Raw genomic sequence first — 24,962 nt, 5'->3', positions numbered from 1 at the left:
AGAGAGGCGAAGTCCTAGAATGGGAGAGAGTGAATATAAAATGAAAAGCCGCAGAATTTCAGCGTCGGGGGAGGGCATGTATCCAAAAACCAGTCTAGAACCATTTAACAAATTATAGGTGAGGGTCAAGGGTGCCTTAATGATTCTGGCCACATTCACTGGAGCATTCCAGACTCTACCCTCAGTATCTGTGCTTTCTCCCCACCCCCCACTCCACTAATCTGCTTTGAGACCTTCTTTCCTAAGCTATAGTGTATGGGTTCCTGACATTAAGGCACAAGGAAAAAACCAATCAACACAGACCAAGATTTTTAAGTTAGACTGCACAATAATTAACCTTGAAATATCTCCGGGAGGTGAGGGTGAGGTTTGGGAGTGGAGCCTGGGATTCCCAGTGGGGCTGTTGACATTCGTAACATAGGAAGCCTGGGAACATTATTACCTTTGTAAAGGATATTAGGAAATGAGTGGAGAGATTTGATTCCCAATTCTACAATTCTATGTAAAGTTTGATAAGCATATTTGTAAGCGATTTTCCAGCTTCCTCGGACTAATTGCTTAAAAGTCACTGCCACACTCTTAACTTAAATACGCAAGTTCATTTTATTCCAATGTGAGAAAGAAACGAGCATAAAGTTGTCTTTTCATCCCCAGATACTGAAGTGTTGCAGTAACGGTCCAAGCCCAAGATGGACCTGGTACTGCTGGGGGTGCAGCTAACAGAAACTATGAGAACTTTTCGCGTCCCTTTGAAAGCTCTGCTTGACCAGAAACTCACTGTAACTAGTTAGCCAATCTCCAAACGTGAGGCAATATGGGCCTTCTCACCCCTAACACATTGACTTTGTGGCCCCAGCCAATCAGATCATTTCTATTTGTCGATCCTTGTTATTTATTCCCTACCCTATAAAGGCTTCTTGCCTTCTAGGCCATTTCACAGTTCTCTGAAAGGAGATTGCCCACTTCCTAAAGTGTGAAACCAAGTTTGTTTGCATCACCTAAAATGCCTTCCTTATTCCTTTTTGTAACAAAAGCTCTGGGAGACAAGTTGCTGGGTGTTTTATGCAATCCTTACCACCCTGCTGTATTTGAAAAACCGAAAATAGTATTAAATGGTGTTGCCATTTCTTCCAACCTTATTAGTATGGCATTTTACGGGGCTAGTCTCATTTCCCCCATTTACTGTCACAAACAACACTGAAAAAAGAAATCATGGTATCTTTCTACTTTGATTTGTAAAAAACATTCCCTTGACTCCATTCAAATAGAGAAACAAACTTCTAATGGCATCCATTTACAACGTTGCTCAAGACAACTACCAAACTTTTAACAGCACATACAGGACTACTATATATTTAAGCAAACTTAATATGCTCCAGAGAATTTCTAAAGCATTTCTGTTTGGAGGCGTCTATGACTTCCCCACCACATACTTATGATTTCTCAACATTTGTTTGGTTTTTTTTTTTTGTTTTCTCTCCCTCAAGTTGTTTTCCCACAGCATTTTTGTAGCAGAGTATCTCTGTTAACTATAAACTTTTTTAAGTTTATTTTTAACCCTTGCATTTGCACCCTCCTGCATTTATAGAACAGAAATCTGTCTTCTAAAACAAACCCCCTCTTTTAAGTTCCACACTGGCATTTCAGACTGACCAGCTGGACAGACACTTCATTCAGTCACTGACAATTCATTCCAGCCTCACAAGTGCAGCTGGGGGATTAGAACTTTTTCAGTCACTGAGTACTTTTTAGTGAAGAAAGATTTGCGGTCGTCAAGATGGCCTAATTTATTCCATACATCCCTAAAGTGCCATAAACAATCTAAGAATTGCCCAATCAGTACGTTGTTCTTGTTACATAGGAAAAAAATTAGCAAGAAGAACAAAGGAAAAGAAAAGAAAAGGAAAAAAAAAAAAAACCTTGGGAAAAAATATCCACAGTGATTTATGTATGCCATATTTTTTGAAGATACTTGCACAATTTTTACTCTGGGATAATTGCTTTAAGACAAGTCAAATATGCTCTATCTGGCTAGAATTCACATAACTTCAACAGTTATTTACAGTGGAACTAATCAATGGGAATACACATAGAACAAGATAATGTTTTCATTCTCAATATCCTTACAAGCGGTTCGTAGACAACAGATAACTCTAGCTGCAGTTTCCCCAGAGTGCTATGGAAGCAGGGAAAAGAAATGAATCCAGTTTGGGATATGTGGGGAAGGAGGGCAGGTCACGAAACTACTGCCTGAAGTAACTGGTAAACTGAGTAGTAAAGAATGAACAGATTTTATCAAGGTCAATCAAATGGAGAAAGAATATTCCAGAGAAAGAACAGCTGGCACAAAATACTGGGTTGTGAAACAGCCTAATGTTTACAGTCAACAATAATGGATCAGCATTTGTGGAATTTGGAGCAATGGAGTATAGATTCCAGGCGAGCAGTGGAACTCAGGACATAACAGAGTCCTCCTAGGAAAGGGCCAAGGACATCATGGTAAGGAACCGGAAACTTAATCTGCAGAAAGAGAAATCATAGTATAAATAGATAGGCATTGGGGGTAGATTGTATTAATGATAAAAGACAAATTTTAGCGTAGCAAGATTGAAGGCAAAGATATGTAGGGGAGACAAAAAAAAAACCTTTTCCTCAACCCGTTTTAGATTCAGGGGCTAGGTCCTTGCAAATTAGACAAAGGACAGATTAACAAAGGAGTAACAAAGAAGTTCACTAATATGTATATTGTTGATATACACAGAGGTACTCAGTGATGAGTAACTCAAAGGGGTGTTTAGAACTTGTATAACATAGTAGCTAAGAACAAAAATGTTGCCGAGAATTGACAAAGCCAAATGGAAGGATTTCGAGCCTCTAGGGATGAAAGTTGCAGAAATGTTAATAAATGGGGGGAAATGGTAGATAATAGCTAGTTAGAAAGGGTTGTGCCGGCTTCTTCTAGGTGCTATCTCTGGGTTGAGAAAAGTCTAGAGTTCTCTTGTGATTAAATTCTCTCTCCTCATAGAAAGGAAGGGAGAGACAGCTTCACAAATTTACATCCTGCTTTTAGGCAAACAGGGGGAGGACAGATAGCTTTTCTTGTATCTGCTTCTTCTCAATTGTCTTCAGCTCAAAATAATCCCTAAGCAAAAGCAGCATATTTTGGAATCACACATCCTGGAGTAGCAACATAGATATTTGATGCAGAGAGTATCATAAATAATGGGTGAAGGATGATGGGGATTTAAATAAGAAAGAGGTAGTAGGGATGAACAGAGGAAGACTGAGTCGATGCAAATTTAGAAGACAAAAACGAAAAGATCCACATAATTATACTGATTGTACAGTGAAAAAAAGGAGGGGGCGTGTAATGGCATGCAACTAAGGAGAACATGGGAGAAAAAGAAAATAAAAAGATGCAGCCTTGAAGATGACTCTACTTTTAGATGAGAGATGCGCAGGAGGAAGTTGGGCTTCTTGGTATAGATCTCACAGAATGCAAGCAAGCCTGCATTAGGAGTCACTGATGTAAAGTGGTTAAAATGACAAGCGTGACTGAACTCAAAGAATGGGTGTTGAGCAGACCTGAAACCAGAAAGGGTCACCAATATGAAACTTTGACACCAGCCAGGCTAAAGGACACCGAGGAAGATTGTCTCAGAGGTGACAAGGGATACCAGAGAAGCTGAAGCCATAGAAGCTGAAGGACAATGGGAGTTTCAAGGACAAGAGTGGGCAAAATTGTCCTGAGAGTGGCTCTCTCCTGTCAAGTATAAACCAGAACCATTTTCTTGACTAATGTAGAGGTCGCTGGGGAACCCTGGGGTTGTAGGGGAGGGTGGGGCCCTTTTAGGGCAGTGAAATGGATCGACAGAACTAGAGAAATCAAATAACTAGGACTCGTTTGAAATACATATATGTTATTTTGTGAGGAACCTCCACACTGTTTTCCAGAGCGGCTGCACCAGTTTGCATTCCCCCCAGCAGTGCACGAGGGTTCCCGTTTCTCCACATCCTTAACCAGCATGGGTTGTCTCCCGAGTTGTTCATGTTAGCCACTCGGACTGGTGTGGGTGGAAAATGGGTGGTGGGCATCGACGAGGGCACTGGTTGGGATGAGCAATGGGGTTCTATGGTAGAGATGAACCACGGGGAATCTACCCCCCAAACCAAGAGCACACTGTATACACTGTATGTTGGCCAACCTGACAATAAAATAAGTAAGTAAGTAAGTAAGTAAGTAAATAAATAAATAAATAAAATGTACATTCTCTGGTCGGAATATGTAACGCAAGAATCCCGCCTCCATCCTCCCCAAGTGGCACATGCTTTATTCATGTGTATTTGAATGGGACAGATGCACTACGTTCACAAGGTGAGAGCCTGTAGAGAAAAACGTCGATGCTACCGACAACCACGGGTAACTGAGAATCAAGGGAAGGGAGGCAATCAATTCAAGGGCAAATCTAGAGCGATTTTGCCTTCCACAGGAGGAAGCCCACCACCGTCTTTCCAAAACTGCAGGCAAGGACTATGGCCTGCACTTCAGTGGATGCGTTTGGTGAATTAACCTATTCCAAATCAGTCTGCACCTGTTGCTACACACCTGCAAATGGATCCAAGCTATACGTCTTTATGTTACCACTTTCGGGGCTCCTCTCAAGAACTTAGGCACAGACATGAAATGCCAGGGTAAAACTGGGCTGATGCAGTAGACATATGCACACCAGCTGAAGTGACAGCCTGAGAGTGTGAACATAGAGTGGCCTGGTAGTAAATATTAAGTACCTCCTATGGTCAAGATACCGTGACAAACATTTTGCAGACAGAAAGTAATCATCCTCATTTATTATTGAGAATAATCAAATTTATTTAGTCCTCTTCTTCACTTCTCATAGATGAGACAACTGGGTCACTCACGCCAAGCTACACAGAAAAAGCTTTACAGAAAAATTACTTGGTAGAAAAGGAAGGAATGGGGACAGGGCCTAAGCACATACTATCCCGCTTCAGAATCTGTGAACCTGGATTCTAAAACAAAAATTTTCAGGGGCGCCTGGGTGGCTCAGTCAGTTAAATGTCTAACTGCAGCTCAGGTCATGGTCTCACGGTTTGTGGGTTCGAGCCCCACGTCGGGCTCTGTGCTGACCGCTCGGAGCCAGGAGCCTGCTTTGGATTGTGTGTCTCCCTCTCTCTCTGCCCCTCCCCAGCTCCAACTCTGTCTCTGTCGCTGTCTGTCAAAAATAAACATTTAAAAATAAATAAATGAAAGCAAAATCTTCACCAGCAGTGCATTTCTTTTTATGCACTATTGTTGCCAGAATTTTTTTTTTTTTTTTTTTTACTCATCACCAGCTAGTGGTTAGCTTGACACTGTTGAATTTCCACCAAGTCTAATTTGAGAAGCCTCTTTCAAAAGAGAGTAAGCAAAAGAGAGTTTTAGATCTTCAACAATACGAGGTGTGAGATACTTCAGTTAGTTCTGAAGGGCTCGGTGACATCTTAGCTTTAATTTGAACGGATAGATTCTTTTCCAGGTTTCACGTGAGTCTTCCCTCATGAGAAAGAGAGGGAAAAATGAGCTCTCAAGACCTTTTGATTTTTATAAAGGTAAGTCGTCAATCAAGTTGAAGAACGTGTTATTCTCAACATCTTGAAAATAATTTCCCAGAGAGCATTGCAGCTCTGCAACTTTTAGCCTAGTGAATCGGCCAGGTCTTTTCATATAGCCTTGTTACTAACGCTCTAAATTAAAAAAAAAAAAAAGGGGGGGGGGGGACACAATTTTATCTTTTTGCTCTTGAAATCTTCTCCCTCCTCCATTTCCACCACTATTTTTAAAAACAAAATTCTATGGAACCACTGTGAGAAGAAGCTTGAATGGTTGAGCAGGTTTTTCTCTGCAAGTCACATTTAGAATTTTTTCCTAATGTTTTATTATTTACTTTTGAGAGAGACAGAGCACAAACAGGAGAGGGGAAGAGAGAGAGGGAGACACACCATCTGAAGCAGGCTTCTGGAAGTCACATTTAATCCAATTGCTTGATTCTTTCATATGTCATTGGGAGGGGTGTGGTTCCGACAGAACTATGTATTGCCATTTTTGTTTGGAATTTTTTAAAGTTCATTTATTTATTTTGAGAGAGACAGAATGTGTGAGCAGGGGAAGAGCAGAAAGAGAAGGGGAGAGAGAGAATCTCAACTAGGCTCCATGCTCCCAGCACAGAGCCAGATGTGGGGCTCAAACTCACGAACCTCAAGATCATGGCCTGAGCTGAGATCAGGAAGGAGCTAGATGCTTAACTGACTGAGCCACGAGACACCCCGAATTATGGCCATTCCTTGTCGGAGAGACTCCATTCGAAACCTGCCCGACAATGGAATTTTATAAGTTAAACTATGTGGTTCCAATAAAAATCTTAACCACAACTTACACGAGATGGCAAACATTTATTAAATTATAATTCACCAAATCAAGTACATGCGCTTATCTGAGATAATCTCATTTATAGATCAGGAAGGGGTCATTGTACTTATGGTCTACCCATGGGTAATAATCCTCCTTGGAATTAGATGCTAAATGAGCCCTATTTTATTGGTTTGCAGACACAATTACATTTAGTTTAGAGTCATGTGTACACTTTTGCAGTGCATAGACATTAAAAAATAATGAGAGCAAATTGATTGGTTCCTATTAAATTTATGTGAGGCAATACTGTGGTTTATGAAGGGCTTTCTAGGATAGCTGCACATTTGGCTATATTTATTTTCCTGATAATTGTCCTACAGAGATTGATGTTTGCTATCTATTCTCTTTCTTCTCTTCTTTTATACTTTTAATGAAACAACTTTCCAAAACTTGTCTCACTCCTAAAAGATACCACCACAGGAAAAGGAACACATAAAATTACGAAAGGCAGAAAAGACATTTAAAAAGGCAGAAATTAATTGATTTGAGGTATCAGATTAAACGAATTAAATTTCTACCACCTGAGAACATAATAAGTGAGCTACTCTCTTTGTACTCAAAGTGAAATAAAGGACAGAGGCGAGTTTATTTGCATAATAAAAGCCAAAAATGTCATTTTCACCTAAATATTCAGATTAATGCTGTGATGTTCCTATATTGCATTATGCAAATAATTACTCCGAGCCTGTCACTTACAATGAATCTCTCAATTGTCTTCCAGCGCCACACCTCCATGACATTATTTGAAAACACACACTGAACCTGTTTTTGAAAAGGGAAACATAGTATACCCTGGTTGTCTATAAACATAGAAATGCGGTTTTAGGATAAGATGTTGGAAAATTAGAAGATTATTAGCTGAAGAAAATTTAGCACATTGGTTTCTAAGGGACTAGCAAAGAAACAAGATGATGATCCACCCATCTTTACTCTGAATGACATAGGGACCATCCTAATTGGTAGACGGATATGACCCTTATGTAGGCTCTGAGGCAAGTGGACTGGGAACTATCTCCCATCCTGATAGAAGGACGTCAAAGTCCTTTGCCTGGGTTGGTAGTGATCATGGTCTTGTTTTGGCTGGTTCCTCGATTCTCTATACCTAATTCTTCAATCCTGCTGACCGCCTGCTTCCCAAGTTGTTACAGCACCTTGGATTATTAAGATTATTCATTCCTGGGGCGCCTGGGTGGCTCAGTCGGTTGAGCGCCGACTTCGGCTCAGGTCACGATCTTGCGGTCTGTGAGTTCGAGCCCCGCATCGGGCCCCTGTGCTGACAGCTCAGAGCCCAGAGCCTGTTTCAATTCTGTGTCTCCCTCTCTCTGACCCTTCCCCATTCATGCTCTGTCTCTCTCTGTCTCAAAAATAAATAAAAACGTTAAAAAAAATTAAAAAAAAAAAGGTTATTCATTCCTTACAGGCAAGAGCTCTACCTTGAACTACTTGGTCTCCTCTATATTGATGACCTAGCTTGGTACATACAAGCCCTCACCTATTATCTGCCAGCTAGTATGGTATATTTGAACAAACAGCTGCATAGGGTGACTATAGGCACTTTCCGTAATGGACTTCAGCTAGATGCTCTATTATACTGAAAACAGGGCTTGACAACAGCTACACTGGGTATGACTTCTTTTGTTAGTCGTCACTGGGCAGGGGAGGTGGGGGGCACTGTTGTTTTAAGTATGTATGCCTGATTTCCATCACTTATCCTTAAAAGGTTCTCATACTGATTGAAAAACATGGTGGCCTGTGCCCAAAACTGTACGTAGGTATTTATCAGAATTCATGAACCAGCATTTGCGTGACTTTGAGGTGTTAGACGCTCAGGCCAGAGAATGCTTATTTAATGATGCTTAACAACTAAGATTGTAACTAATGGGAGTTTAAATAGGTAGCATAGCAATTGTACACCTCATTGAACTACTAATACTTATAGATCTCGCTGGGTAAAAGGAAAAAAAAAAAGGCTGGGTGTGAATCCTTGAGCTTCTAGAAAGGTCACGAGAAAAAGAAAACAATTCAAGATTCTAGGAAGTTACCGAAGGGGACTGGAATGAACAAAATAGGAGGGAAAAAATGATTATCTCTCCCTTTCATAGAATATGGAAACAAGACAAAGTAAAGCAGAGGTAGGCTATAGTTAGTGGAAAGGTTTTTAGATTGACACAGGTTTTGTGAGCACTTTTAAACAAGCTTTCCTGATTCCTGCCCACAGCAGGGCTGTGATGCTGCTAGAGGCATTGAGAGACATTTCCTTAACTAGACCCATGCTGAGAGCTCACAGACCATCTAACCAGGAAACACTGTTTCTCTAAAAAATGCTATTTGGAAGGAACATTGCTTTCCTAATGAAGGAAAGCTGACTGAGGCTACCAACACTTTCCTTGAGGAGTTTTTAGACTATGAAAACCTAAGAAAATCACAGGGCAAGCATGTTAACAGGGTCAGCTTTTTTGGTCTTGAAACATGAGTGTCCTTTTTTTTTTTTCATGTTGATTTTTTGAGAGAGGGAGAGGGAGAGAGATGGAGAGGGAGAGAGATGGAGAGAGAGAGTGTGTGTGCATGAGTGGGGGAGGGGCAGGGAGAGAAGAAAACAGAGGATCCAGAGCCGGCTCTGTCCTGACAGCAGAAAGCCAGATGTGGGGCTCGAACTCAAGAACTGTGAGATCATGATCTGAGCCCAAGTCGGATGTTTAACAGACTGAGCCACCCAGGCGTCCCCAACAGTGTCCATTTTTAAAGATTGCTTTTATTTTCTGGTGTGTTTCAAAGATGAGGAGGGAACACCATTATGACGTATATCACTGACAATATAATTCGGTTTACCATATAATATGTATTCAAAGTTAAGCTATCAGAGATATGTGTTTGAATATATACAAGTATGAATGTGTATATATACAGATATACATTTATAGATACCTATGTGTGTCGCACATACACAATTACACACACACACACACACACACACACACACACACACACACACACTTGATCCTTGAACAACACAGGTTTGAACTGGCCTGGTCTGCTCACCTGTGGATTTGTTTTTGATAAAAACCATCAAGTACCATAAATGTTTTTCTTCTTCCTTATGGTGTCCTCTTCCTTAATGTTTTCTCTCAGCTAGCTTACTTTATTGTCAAAATACACTATCTAATACATATAACATACAAAATGTGTGTTCATTGACTATATTATTGCTAAGGCTTCTGGTCAACAGGAGGCTCCTATTAAGTTATGGGGGAGCCCAAAGTTCCACGTACATTTTCAATCGTGCAGGGGGGTGGGCGCCTCATTGTCTGCATTGTTCAAGGGTCAAATGGATGTATCCGCTTTTAATTAACTCTCTCTCCTGTTTTACTATCTCATCAACCTCAGCAGCCACATAAGCATCTACAACATTTTTCTTAATGAGAATCCTCGAGCCCCTCCTATAAAATGAGCAGAGACTCTATTTTTCTTTTTTAACATTTATTTATTTTTGAGAGCGAGAGAGAGAGAACACACGCCGGGAAGGAGCAGAGAGAGAAGGGAGCCAAAGAATCCGAAGCAAGCTCCAGGCTCTGAGGGGTCAGCAAGAGAGGACAAGTTCACTATAGACTGAGGCACTGTCCTGTTCTGACATTAGTTACAGCGGTGCCCTACTGTGTTCTCCACTTACAGATGAGACCAAAAGGTCCAGGGAGGAGACACTCTTAATCTTTCTTACCATCTCTTTGTGTGCCAGGCTCCTGGTCCCCTGCCCACCAACACTCAGAATCACTCCCACGTGGCCCAGAATGAGGTTGTGGCAGACTATTCTGAGGACAACATCTTAACATGGAAACGAGCAAATGTAGCAACGTTTCCCAAGTGACAGCGTTCCACAATGCACATTTCTAATCTGACCAGAATCTGTGTAGACAGCTTCACATATGTATTTATAAGCTATATGAAAGAGTGATCTATTCCAAACCACTTGTTCTTGTAATTTCTCTTTCTCCTCGAGGACAAAGAGTTGCTCGGGCCTCATGGTTGACCAGATGGACCAGACAATGGTGTGCTGATACCATTTGTGCGGTGAATGAAGCTTGTGATTTCAGAGCTCTCCCTGTTCTCCAAGGATCCAGGCTTCAGTCTGTTGGAAATGGCCAAATTCAATGCTAACAGTCCAGTGTGGACACTAAATTCACTCAGTTATTTAGCGATTTCTCTCGCCAGTACCAGCCTTTGACTCGTTCCTGGTTTTCTACCACAATCCAGAGCCCCAAGTGTGCCAGGTGGTTAAGTTGCAAAGGGAAACAGAGGACAGAGGTATCCAAGCAAGGACAGCACTTTAGCTCTCTTAGACAAGGAAAGGCAAAGAGGCGCACTGTGGTGAACTATTTTGCTTATGTGAGAAATCAGCACAGAGCCAGAAAGAGGGCACCACTTTCTAGCTCTCACCTCCGACAATGCCAAGCAGTCACACAAAGGAGAAGTTTTATTGCTTATGACAGCAGCCAAGTAAAATAAGACAGAGCAAGAATCAGGGGCATATGTTTTCACCATTACCAACACCCTTCCCACCATTGTTTTAAGCAAGATCATTCCGTGTTAACTCCTTAAAAGCCACCCATCTCTTTCTAGGGAGGTGATTGTCTATTCTTCTCCAGGAACAAGTCCTAGCACTGCCTGTTAGGCTGGAATTGAGGAGGAGCTGTAGATCTTCTCACCAAAACCCCGACTGTGAAAGTTGCCATTGAGAAGAGCCAGCAGTGAACTCACAGCCCTGCCAGCTCGTTCGAAAGAGAATCTTTGTGTTGGCTGATGCTCTCGTGAGGAAATGAGGCTAAAGATGGAGACGGGGCCAGTTGGAATACACATCCACGGGAGAGTTGGAATCCACACGAAAAGAGGGTTACTCCCTGACAGCTGGGATCTATCCACTGCCATAACTAGGGAGGGGCACTGAGCATTGTTGGTTTTTTTTCCCCTCACTTCCCCAATTTAGAGGATTGTGCTGGAAGGACGGAATTTTAGACCTTGAAGGGAGCTGCTCTCCAGCTCTGCTAAACAGATCTTTCTGTGAAATGGAGTCAGGTAGACTCCTAGCCGTAGACACCACCACCGTGATTCATAATCTTTGTAAGGGTGAAGCCAGTAGGACTGGGGAGAAGTGAAATGCACAAAGGAGGGAGGGAGTAAGGAAGTCTACCTGAGCTGCAAGGGAATTTACTCTTAGGCCCCTCCACATGGATACAAATAGGTTGTCCTTCTACCAATCGTTGCATATGACTACTAACTCGGGCATATTTGGGGATTATCACAACACCTCTGTGGAATGGGCACGCTTCCGTCACACGGAACTCTGTATCTCAAGGACAGAATGTACAGGACAAAGTTAGGAGGAGAGATTCTGTGGCCTTGCTGCCTGCACGCACATCTCTTGTTTGCCACTTCCAGTCCTAGAACCTCGGCAAGTTACCCCATCCTCCAGGATCACCACGTAGGACTCCTCTGAGACACACATGAGTGTTCATGCACCCCAAGGGTTGATATCATGACTTTCTGCCCAACTCCATCCTTCCTCCATTACCAGCAATCCAATGTTCTATTGAAAAGAGGTCTTTAAGACATTTCTTACCGAACTGTACTCAACATTTACTGACAGCTCCCTTTGTCGTAAAGGCTAGAATTTAGGAGGCCTGTGTGGCTTTGGAATCAGAGAGCCTGGGTTCAAAATCTGGCTTGGCTACCTGCCCCATGTAATCTGGCTAAGCTTCAGTTCTTTTGCATGTAAAATAGAGATGAGAAGGCCTAATTCTGCATTGTTTGGCCTGCCACGAAGGATCACCTAGTGTGCAGACTCCCTATTCCTCAGGGATCAGGTAAGAGTGGCTCCATATAGCCCATTCTCCTACTTTCGGAGCTCACAACTATTTCCAAGATGACAAGGGAGTGCAAAGAAGAAAACTTGGCTTCTCATGGGTCTCTTTAACCTCTTGAATAACTGGTCCTCACTGTGCATTGTGAAAGCTGGCATTAAACTAAGGAGCAAAACTGACAGGATAGCACTCAGACTTTGGAATTTCCTAAAAACCGCTGGTTATAAGATGGGGGACACAAAGCCAAAAAATCCAAAATCCACATCATACATGTCTCTTCCCTGAAGTTTTTATTTGTATGAATTTGGGCTTGCCTCTTCTTACCTCCATTTTTCCTCTCCTGACCCTGCTCCCCTCTCCGCTCCTCCCCCGACCCATGCAGATTTTAGTCTCACATCCCATAGCTGAGGGCTGTCTCCCGCCTCCCACATTGCCCTTCAAATGCCAAGTGCAGAACAATTTAGCTCTTCCCCACAGTAACTCCCCAACTCTCACGCCTCTCCACTCAACAAGGTTCTTCCTCCTCACAAAACCATTTTGTCAGTGGAATTTGCAGATTATTCTGAATATAATGTTCATCCCATATTAAAGACTTACTCTACCGTAAGTATAGAAACAAATAAAGTTAGATAGAAAATACTGCCTAGAGTCTCTTAATCTCAAACAAGTCCTGTCCGGTAAGTCTCAGTATGCTAGGTCCGTGTTCAAGGGTTTATGAAAATATGCATCCATGTGGATAAACAGGTGGCCATGTGTGACAAGTAATCCTCTTTAATTCTATTGAGGCCATATGCTATTACTTCTTTGCAGAAGGGCACAGACTTAAGCAAAATGCTCTACATTTTTACAGAGCACACGTACTGTCTTCAATTGAGGTACAGTCCATCTTCCAAAAATGCAATAAAAAGGACACTCGGGGTGAAACCTGACTTTTCAGAGCGTTTGCAATTAGGATCGATGCCTTTCACTTCTGAAGCAGCTTCACGGATGGGATACAATAGGTTTGCAAACAACCCCCAGTCCCCAAGTTATCACTGGTATGGAGGTATTCACCAGTTCAGTCCAAAATGAAGTTGGCAAAAGCTACTTGCAAATGCATTTGCCCAAAGAATGGAGACGAAAATTGGCTCTCTTTGGTTTAATCCTTCGACAAACATTTATCCAGATGTACTTACTCCGCCCTGTCACAGGAAGGAACTAGTAATTGTTTCTGTGTACTGATATGCTCTTATAATTAAGGCTTTGGGGAAGTGGGTAAAAAGCTGCTGGGCGTATTTAATTAAAGTTAGTAGGAAATTTAAAACCAAGCAAGCATTGTCAGAAGTACTTAGTATTTAACACAAAGAAACCCAGGTGCTGAGAAACGTATGCCAGGGCAAAGGAGAAAGCTGTGATATTCAGAAAGGAACGTCAGACAACCAGGTCTTAAATTATTCAAAAAGGACTAAAGAATCCTATGATTTCATGAAACAATACACCCATTAACAATGCTGGAATAACCCGAGTCCCTACTTTGAGTTCAATCTGGAGATTCAATACCTAATCTTGAAAAGAAAGAGAAAATTCAAGAGACGTAAGAAATCATTCCTGGTTTCGCTGATCAAGACGTGGCCAGACTTCAAGAATGGGGGCCAGGAGCCCCTGAGTGACTCAGTCGGTTGAGCATCAGACTTCGGCTCAGGTCATGATCTCACGGTTTGTGAGTTTGAGCCCCGTGTCGGGCTCTGTGCTGACAGCTCAGAGCCTGGAACCTGCTTCAGATTCTGCGTCCGGCTCCCCCACCCTCCGCCCCACCCCTGCTTGTGCTCTGTCTTACTTTGTCTTTCAAAAATAAATAAACATAAAAAAAAAAAAAAGAATGGGGGCCAAATTAAAAGGTTTCCAGTGACCAAATATGGGACTATTAAAAAAGTATAACTAACACACACACACACACACACACACACACGTGTGTGTGTGTGTGTGTGTGTGTATATATGTATATATATAGTAGCAATAGGTTATAATCTATAAACCTAATAGCAACCAGTGAGACCATACTAATCCAAAAAAATTATTTAAAATATGCATACATGGAAGAAAAGAGACAGTTTTTTTATGGTAGAATTCTAATTGATAAGTCTAGAAGAAATGGTAGAGAATGGAATTCATCGTTTTGCAAACACCACAGCGGTCAATGATGCAGGCAAGAATCACTCTGGGATTCTAACATGAATGGGCCAAAGTCTACGGAGAAAATGGATCTGTGCACAATCTCAAAGTAACTCCCCTACAAAGCACTTAAGGTACAAAAAGAGTAAGAGTAACCCAACTGAACAGGACAGTCTGCCCCAAAATTCACGTTCATGTTCTTCCTGTGCCCTTAATCCAATTTAACTGGCTTCCTTATAAGAAGAGAAAGACGTAGACAGAAACGAGAACGCCATGTGTCCATGGAGACCAAGTTTGGAATTACGCTGCCAGAAGCCAAGAAATGCCTGGGGCTTCCAGAATCTGGCAGAGACAAGGAAAGATTCTCTCCTGGAGGCTCCGGTGGGAGCATGGCCCTCAGATGTCTAGCCTCCAGAATTATGAGGAAATAAGTATCTACTGCCTCAAGCCAGTCAGCCTGTGGTCCTTTGTCATGTAACCCTAGCAAACCAACGCAGTAAGTTCACAGTAGCAGAACACAGAAGACCCCACTTTTTAGTCAGTGACTAAAGGAAATATCAACAGGGAAAAGATGTATCAACATCAAGTTCTTCCTGACACAAGGCAGGGAGACAGGCACAATTTCACTTCTGCAGCGCTCTTGACAAAATTTTTAACATCGGTGAATAGGCAAGCAGAGAAATTCAAACTGAGAAACATTCGGGGAAGTGATTGGCTGATACCCTGTAACAGTGTCAAGGATGTGAAGAGACAAAAGAAACAAAAAAAAAAAAAAAAAAAGAGAGAGAGAGAGATGATTAACTGTCCCAAGACTGGAGGAAACAACGCAGAGATAACAAAATGAAATATGGGATCCTGGATTATAAACTAAGAAGAACAAAAAGAGACATTAGGAGGGACAAAGGGCAACATTTAAATAATGTCTTTAGAGTCGTTTATTTCCTGGTTCGGAATACTGTACGATGCTTACATAAGATGTTATCATTGGGAGAAGCTGAAGGAGGGACATTCAGGAACCCAGTGTACTATTTATACAGCTTATTTCAAGTCTCCAAGTATTTCCAAATAGAATAATTTCAAATTTTATTTTAATGTTTATTTATTTATTTATTTTCGAGAAAGAGAGAGAGAGAGAGAGAGAGAGAGAGAGAGAGAGAGTGAGTATGTGAGCAGGAGCATGGGAGGGGCAGAGAGAGAGGGAGACACAGAATCCGAAGCAGGTTCCAGGCTCTGAGCTGTCAGCCCAGAGCACCAAGTGGGGCTCGAACTCGTGAGCCACAAGATCATGACCTGAGCCAAGTCGGAGTCCCAACCAACTGAGCCACCCAGTCACCCCAAGCACCAGACTCTTGATTTCAGCTCAGGTCATGATCTCCTACTTTGTGAGATCAAGCCCCACATTGGGCTCCATGCTGACAGTGGAAGAGCCTACTTGGGCTTCTCCCTCCCTCCTTCTCTGCCCCTCCCCTTCTCACTCACGCGCACTCTCTCTCTCTCTCAAAATAAACAAACGTTTGAAAAACCTAAAAATACAAAAAATGATAAATAAATAAATAAATAAATAAATAAATGGCTTTCTATGGGCCAGGTATGCCCAAAAAAGAAAAGCAATAATGTTGGAGCAAGTAAGACTCACACTTCACTGCTGACTATTTCAAAGCTCAGCTTTGTTTTTGAAGGTGTTTCTGTTGAGGAAATTGATGTTAAATCTCACCATGTAAAATATCAACGTTTCCTTTGACTATCCCTCTTGTCTGTCCCCAGAGAACTCAAAATCACAAAACACTAAAACCTTCCGGAAGCCATTTTAGCGTTTGTTTTTTGTTTTGTTTTGTTTTTTCCACCTCTTGGTCATCTGTCTCTGAGGAGTCTACTTCCCACAAATTAAGCAGTAATATCTCAACATGCCAATATCCATAGAGATTTGTTGGGGGGTGGGGCAAGTGTTTAGGGATCTGTGTAAGAAGCAGGTGGCCTATCCTTTCTAAGTTAACATGAGAAAATATTTCTGATATCTGAGTAATAACTGAGGTCCCAGGGATGTTTTCCAGAAAAGAGAAAGGGAAAGAAAATAAAAAGAAAAGAAAGGAAGAAATCCTAGAACAGTAAAGACAGACGGCCTCTATCCAAGATCTGACATCAAACTATAAAAGAACTATCTCACTGGGGGGAAAAAAAATCACAAGAGTTATCTTATCCTTTTCTTTCCTTCATTTCCTAATTTAGCAAAATCCTTCCCTGCTCTCTCCACTACCCATAACCAGCACTTTCAGCAGAGCCTACCCCACCCCCCCCCACCCCTCCCACCCCACCCTGGCCTTCCCACTTTGTATACTTGGTTCCGGGGGAGAGAGTAAGTCACCGCAGCTGGGCCAAACCTTACTCTCCTGTGGCCCAGTTCCCTCGTTGTCCCCAAGAAAGGCTTGCCATTTGCACAGATGTGTCAGAGTCCCTGCAAAGCCAAGCGACCCACCTTCCATGCTCTGCTCCCAAAACTTCAGAAGCACGAGCAAACACAATACACCGTATCAAGACACCTTAAAAATATCCCACCGTACACTCTAAGCCAACAATTTCTCCTTTTCCCCGTGATCCCTACAGGAGACAACTCAAGCTTGTTCAAAAATATGCCTGCTGCTCGGTAGGAATCCTGACTTAGAGCTTCTCTGTTCCCTCAGGTGTTTGTGTTTGGAGTTCTTAGTAGTAATGAAGGCTCAGGAGAAGGTTTTAGATGATTCCTGGCTTTTGCTGCTAGAGGGCAACAGTCTGGCTGACAAGGGATCTTTGTAATTGGGTGTCCCTAGGAAGGACCTAAGTACCTAGTTTTAGGAAGCACATGCTTCCCCCACCTGGGTATGAATGTGGCGAGGTTCTGCCTGGGAGAAACAGACATGAGACAAAGAATCATGATCTCTAAACAGTGATGAGGCTACCATCACATCCTCTTCTACACAAATTCCTAATTCCAACGACCTTTAAAGCTCTCAGGCAGATTAGCAACGGGTGCATCTTAAGGATTCAAAGAGCGCTAGATCAACTTCTGACCGGGGAGTAATGTTATTGTGTGATACCTATGTTAGATGAGATATCTGGCTTATACGTTTTTCGGAAAATTAACATGAATGCACTTATTTCTCAGGGAACTTTTTTTTTAGTTTCAAGGGGCAGAGGTTCAACCCAAATTGGCCAGGTGCAAGAAATGGAAGGTCTATGTGCACAGAAATAGGTTGGATATGGGGAGAGATGTACTTCCTCAGATAAATGACCAACCTATACTGTTGCCGGTAGTGGTCACCGCTGGATCCTACCAAATGGTCTTACGTAGAACCATCTCTCTCCCTTCTCCACATTCTTCTTTCTTGACTTTATTTTCCCATAGTGTTCCTCAAATAGTAGCAAAACTGGCATCTGGCATTTCTAGGCTTACATCCTCTTACCTCATCCATCATGCAACAAAAAGAGCATCCCTTTTCACATAGTTCCAGCAACAGTTTCCCAGTTTAAATCTCAATGGAACACAGGGGAGGGGAAGAGGGGGAAAAAAAGTTACAAACAGAGAGGGAGGGAGGCAAACCGTAAGAGACTCGTGAATACAGAGAAAAAACTGAGAGTGGATGGGGGTGGGGGACAGGGGAAAGTGGGCGATGGGCACTGAGTAGGGCACCTGTTGGGATGAGCACTGGGTGTTGTATGGAAACCAATTTGACAATAAATTGTATTAAAAAGAATCTCAATGGAAAACACACATATGCATACATACACATAGAAGCAAACCACACTACTACAACTACCATTGACAACACCAACACTCTTTGTCCACATTTAACTCATACACCTATCACTGGGCCAAGGGTAATAGGCTGGCCTTCCATGGCTGACTCATGCGCCAACATCTGCAACTTGGAGCCAAACACCGTGGAGTCCATCTTGCACCCCATGCACAGAGAATGAGGGTCGGGTCCCTTCCCAAAGGAAAACCAACTTTCAATTATCTAAAGAGAAGAGAATGCACATTGGCAATGTCAACACTAAGATTTCGTCCAACCCATAGACTTCAAGCTTCTGATCATCATAGCTGACCTCAGGTATGTTTCTCCCCACAATACCCTTCAATGTGTGATGAGAGGTAGAATTTGCTAAGACCCCTTTAAAAACTTTCTTCTGTCAGATACTTCTATCAACCACTAGGATAAAATAGCATCCATTTTTAGAACCCACCGTTGAAATAACACTTCTACACACGAATGCATGTATACCTATTGGCAGCCAGGGGTCATTACCTCATGACTGTTCTGCTTTGAATTGGGTTTACGTGATGCTGAGTTTATTAAAATTATTGAGTTCCAGGTCCCCAAAAGGGACAGAAAATATAAACTGAAAACTCTTCCAAAAATAGTTGAAAATGTTAGATTAAAAACTTTTACATGTTGAATCACTAAATTGTACATCTGAAACTAATAGTACACTGTATGTTAACTAACTGGAATTTAAATAAAATCTTTTTTTTTAATGTTTCTGGAATGGCAATGGAGGAGATCTGCCACCTATTTTTGACCAGCAATCGTAACTAGTAAAAATTAGTTAAAAGGGAAAAACATTTCAAGTCTGGAGAAATTGTCCTAAGGGCATCAAGCATGTGGTAGGCTGGATAATGGCGACCCAGAGACCCATGTCGTCAGCTTCAGAATTTGTAACTGTTATCTTTTTTAAATCATTTTTTAATGTTTACTTTTCAGAGAGAGAGAGAGACAGAGTATGAGCAGGGTAGGGGCTGACAGAGAGGGAGACACAAAATCCAAAGCAGGCTCCAGGCTCCAAGATGTCAGCATAGAGCCCAATGTGGGGCTTGAACCTACGAACCATGAGGTTATAACCTGAGCCAAAGTCAGACACTTAATTGACAGAGCCACCCAGGCACTCCCATAACTGTTCACATTTAAGAAAAAGGTTTTTTTGCAGATGTGATCATGTTAAAATCAAAAGGTTAACCTGGATTATCTTGTTGAGCTGTTAATTCAATTGAAAGTATCTTTACAAGAGTGAACCAGAAGATTTGGTAAGACAAAGTCCGAGAAGATATTATGACCTATGGGCAACGAGGTTAAAGTGATGTGGCTACAAACCAAGGAAAGCTAGTAGCCACCAGAAGTTGGAGTAGGCAAGGAATGGATCCTTCCCGAGAAACCCCAACACAGCACAACTCAGTGCTAACACTGTAATTTTAGTCCAATGATACCGATTTAGGACTTCTGGCCTCCAGAATCGCAACACAATAACTTTCTTTGTTTTAAGCCACAAGGTGTGTGGTCATCTGCTACATCTGCCATAGGAAACAAATACACAGCAAATAAAGGAAAACTTAAGAAAAGTGACTGAATGTCAGAATAGGCAGAGTCTGTGGTCCCTACGCCGTGATGGAGGGTTACTCTGCTATCCAAAACAAAACATCACGAGGAAAAACATCTATAGACTAAGAACTCTTATGAATATAGATCTAAAAAGCCTCACCACAAAGTGATTGTATACCTTGACAAGTGGGATCTATCCCACAAGGGTAAAGTAGGTGTAACATTCAGGTCAGAAACAAGATAAGGATGTCTGATCTCATCAATTCCAACTAGCATTGTATTGGAAGTGCAGTTAGGCAATAAATAAATAAACAAACAGACAAATAACCATCAGATCGCAAAGATGTAAGCCTCTATCTCTATTTGTAGGTGACATAACCTTGTATATAGAAAATCCTAAGAAATTCACTGAAAATTATTAGAATGAAAACAACTGGCTCAGCAAGGTTACAGCATACAAGTATTTTTAAATGTCTTTTTAATTAAATTAATAAAGTATAGAAAAATCTCTTAATCTCTTTTATTCCTATACTTTTGCAGTGTATAATAGTAAAAAGCACCAGTAAAACAATCTCATTTAAAATGCTATCAACAGTTTAACGAAACAAGAGAAACTGTTGCTCTGAAAACTACACAACGACGTTGAGAGAAAGTCAAGATTAACTAAATGCCACAACATTCCATGTTCATTAATTTAAAGACTCACAGGTGTTAAGATGGCAACATTCGCCAAATTAATCTACAGATTCAATAGAATCCATGTAAAATCTCACCCACTCAATTAATTAAGAAGGCAAAAATAGGGGCGCCTGGGTGGCTCAGTCGGTTGGGCGGCCAACTTCGGCTCAGGTCATGATCTCGTGCTCCGTGAGTTCGAGCCCTGCATCGGGCTCTGTGCTGACAGCTCAGAGCCTGGAGCCTGTTGTGGATTCTGTGTCTCCCTCTCTCTGACCCTCCCCTGTTCATGCTCTGTCTCTCCCTGTCTCAAAAATAAATAAAACATTAAAAAAATTTTTTTTAATAAATTTTAAAAAAAATAAAAGAAGGCAAAAATATACTACTGATAAAAGACAGTTTCATCCACAAACGATGTTGGAAAAACTGGACAACGACATGCAAAACAATGAACGTAGACCACCATCTCATACCATACAGAAAAATAAACTCAAGATGGATTAAAGACCCAAATGTGAAACTTGAAACCATAAAACTCCTAAAAGAAAATATAGGTGTAATTTCTGTGACAGCAGTCACAGAAATGTTTTTTTTCTAGAGATGTCTCCTCAGGCAAGGGAAATAAAAGCAAAGTTAAACTGTTGAGACTACCCCCCAAAATGAAAAGGTTTTGCACCACCAAGAAACCAACAACAGAACAAAAATGCAACCTACTGAATGGGACAAGATTTTTGCAAACAATATATCTGGTTAAGGGGTTAACATTCAAAATATATGAAGAGCTTCCACAACTCAACACCACCATCACCACCACCACCAACAACAACAAAAACCCACAAATAACCTGATTTAAAAATGGGTGTAGGACCTGAATAGGCAATTTTCCAAAGAAGACATACAGATGTCCAACAGACAAAGGAGAAGATGCACAATCTAATCATCAGGGAAGTAGAAATGAAAACCATTAGGAGTTATCGCTGCACCCCAGTCAGAATGGTTAGAATCAAAAGCACAAGAAATAAGGAGTGTTGGCGAGGATGTAGAGAACAAGGAACCTTGACACACTGTTGGTCGGAAGGCAAACTGGTACAGCCACAGTGGAAGACAGTATGGGGATTCCTCCAACAACTAAAAATAGAATTACTGTATGATCCAGTGATTCCATAACTAGATACCTATGCGGAGAAAATGAAAACACTAGTTCAAAAACATATAAGCACCCCTCTGCACACCGCATCATTATTTTACAATAGCCAGGCTATGGAAGCAACCCAAGTATCCATGGATATGGATAAAGAAGATGTGGTATGTACACACACACACACACACACACACACACACACACAACACACACACACACTGGAACATTACTCAGCCATAACGAAGAATGAGGTCTTGCTATTTCCAACAACATGAATGGACCTAGAGGGTATCATGCTAAGCAAACTAAGTTAGAGAAAGACAGACCATATGATTTACTCGTACAGGGAATTTAAAAACAGAACGAATGAACAAAGGTGAAAACAAGACCAAAAAACACTCTTAAATATAGAGAACTGAGGCTTCCCAGAGGGGTAAGTAGGCGAGAGGATATGTGAAATAGATCAAAGAGATTAAGAATACACTTCTCTTGATGAGCACTGAGGAATGTATAGAATTGTTGAATCATTATAGTATACACCTATAACTATTAACACTAAGTTATTTTACTTTGACTTAAACAATAAAAAAAATCATGCCACCCCAAGAAAAACATCACCCCCCAAAAAATAATCACCTATGTTTTTCATCTTTTTTTGTATTAACTGACAATCTGATCCTAAAGATCATACAAAAATTCAAAGGACCCAAATCAAAACAACCTTGAAAAGGAACAAAGTTGGAAAACTCATACTTTTCCATCTCAAAGCTTACTACAAAGCCCCAACGAGGCACCTGGGTGGCTCAGTTGGTTGAGTGTCTGACTTCGGCTCAGGTCATGATCTCACGGTTCATGAGTTTGAGCCCCATGTCAGGCTCTGTGCTGACAGCTCAGAGCCCGAGGCCTGCTTCAGATTATGTGTCTCCCTCTCTCTGCCCCTCCCCTGCTCATGCTCTGTCTCTGTCTCTCAAAAATAAATAAAAATGTTAAAAAAAAATTTTTTTTAAAGCCCCAGTAAGCATGCATCACAGTGTGGCACTGGATTGAGTACAGATATATTGATAAATAGAAGAAAACTATGAGTCCAAATCTACACCTTCACATGCATGGTCAAATGATTTTTATCAAGGGTACCAAGATCATTCTAAGGGAAAAGAATGGCCTTTTCAACAAATGGTGATGGGAAGACTCGATACGTAAATGCCAAAGAATTCATTTCTACCTCTACCTCACATCATATACAAAAATTCTGAAACTACATTCAATACTCAAATGCAAAAGCTAAACATACAACATTCTTAGAAGAAAACATGTGCTCTTGGATTAGGCAATGGTTTCTTAGAAATGGCACAAGAAAAAGAAAGGTAAGTTTGACACCAAAATTAGAAAATTTGGGGTTTCAAGGGATCATAAGTGAAGAGTCAACCCACAGAATATGGGAATGAATTTGTACAAATCAAATATTTCATAATGAACTAGTATCTAGAAAACATAGCAACTCTTAGAACTCAATTATGAGACAGACAAATATCCATATCCCTATATGAATGAAAGATATCAACAGGTATTTCTCCAAAAATGGCCAATAAGTACAAGAAAAAAATGCTCAATGATTAGCTATTAGGATAAGGTAAATCTGGGGCACCTGGATGGCTCAGTCAGTTAAACATTCAACTTCAGCTCACGTCATGATGTCACGGTTCATGAGTTCGAGCCCCACATAGGGCTCTGTGCTGACAGCTCAAAGCCTGGATCCTGCTTCAGATTCTGTGTCTCCCTCTCTCTCTGCCCCTCCCTAGCTTGCACTCTGTCTCTCTCTCTCAAAAAATAAATAAACATTAAAAAAATTTTTTTAAGGATGAGGCAAATCAAAACTATAATGAGATATTACTTTACATTTTCTGAGGTTAAACACAGAGGTGCTCTAAGATCCAGCAATTTTACTCCTACATATATACCCATGAGAAATAAAAACATATGTCCTCACAAAAATTTGTACGTGACTGGTCATGACAGCATTATTTATAATAGCCAAAAAGTGGTAATTCCCTAAACACCCATTAACTGAAAAATGGATAATTACCATGTGGTGTATCTATGCAATGGAATATTATTCAGCAACACAAAAGAATGTACTGGAACGTGGTACAAATGGGTGAACCTTGACAATGCTGTGCTAAGGGAAAGAAGCCAGTCACAAATGACTATATATGGTAGGGTTCTATCTACATGAAATATTCTGAAAAGGAAAATCCATAGAGATAGAAGGGAGATTAGTGGCTCAGGGTGATGAACCCTGAGGGACATCAGGAGAGTCCACTAAATGATAAGGGGTTTATTTTTTAGGTGATGACAATATTCTAAACTTACTTGTGGTCAAAGCTGAAAACTGAACATACAAAAACCCATTGAAATGTGTGCATTAAATGGGTAAATTTATGGTAGGTGAAGTTTATCTAAATAGCTCTTAAAAAGTAGAAATAAAGTAACAATTAGAAATAAGAGCAGTGGGGGTGCCTGGAGGGCTCAGTTGGTTGAGCATCTGATTCTTGATTTCAGCTCAGGTCATGATCTCACAGTGACCGATGTCACTCGAGCCCGTTGAGATGTCAGATCGAGCCCGGTATTGGGCTCTGTGCTAACAGTGCAGAGCCTGGTTGGGATTCTCTCTCTCCCTCTCACTCTCTATCTCAAAAAAACTTTAAGAACTAAGAGCAATGAATGTGTGAGGGAGCCAATTCCCTAGATAGGATTTTTGGTCTCATCTCAGCACTGGAGTCAAAGCACCAAGAAGAGACCATGGACCTAGGGAAAGCAAAATCAAAGGGAGGCATCTCTGCATTAAATTAGACTCTGTTTGGGCTTCTCCATGAAGACACCAACAAGAAGAAACCACCTGCCAATACATGGTCATCAGCCAATCCTATCCAGGACTGAGGGTCACCTAACAGTGACCGATACTTCTTGGCAGTTTGGAATTCCAGTTTATGCCTTTCACATGCTTTATTTGTCTCCAAACTGAGAGATCACATAAAAAATTGTCACGAGAACCCTGGACTCCTGGCATAAGCCAACACCTGATGGGCCTCACAGGAGTTCCCACATCAAAATCACCTCCGAGGAGAACACCAATTCTCAAATTACAAAATAAAACATGGCAGAATTTCCATGACAAAGAATCTGCAGCAAAATAAATCCTAGCATAGACACCTTCAGAAAAATCGAGGGATGTAACAGCAACTAATTTTTTGACAAAAGCGTATTTTAAATGTTCCAAGAGGGGCTCCTGGGTGGCTCAGTTGATTAAGCATCTGACTTCGGCTCAG

This window comes from Panthera tigris, chromosome A1, assembly GCF_018350195.1.
Source record: "Panthera tigris isolate Pti1 chromosome A1, P.tigris_Pti1_mat1.1, whole genome shotgun sequence".
Lineage (NCBI taxonomy): Eukaryota > Metazoa > Chordata > Mammalia > Carnivora > Felidae > Panthera > Panthera tigris.
The sequence above is the reverse complement of the archived record's forward strand: the minus strand, read 5'-3'. Positions refer to the sequence as shown.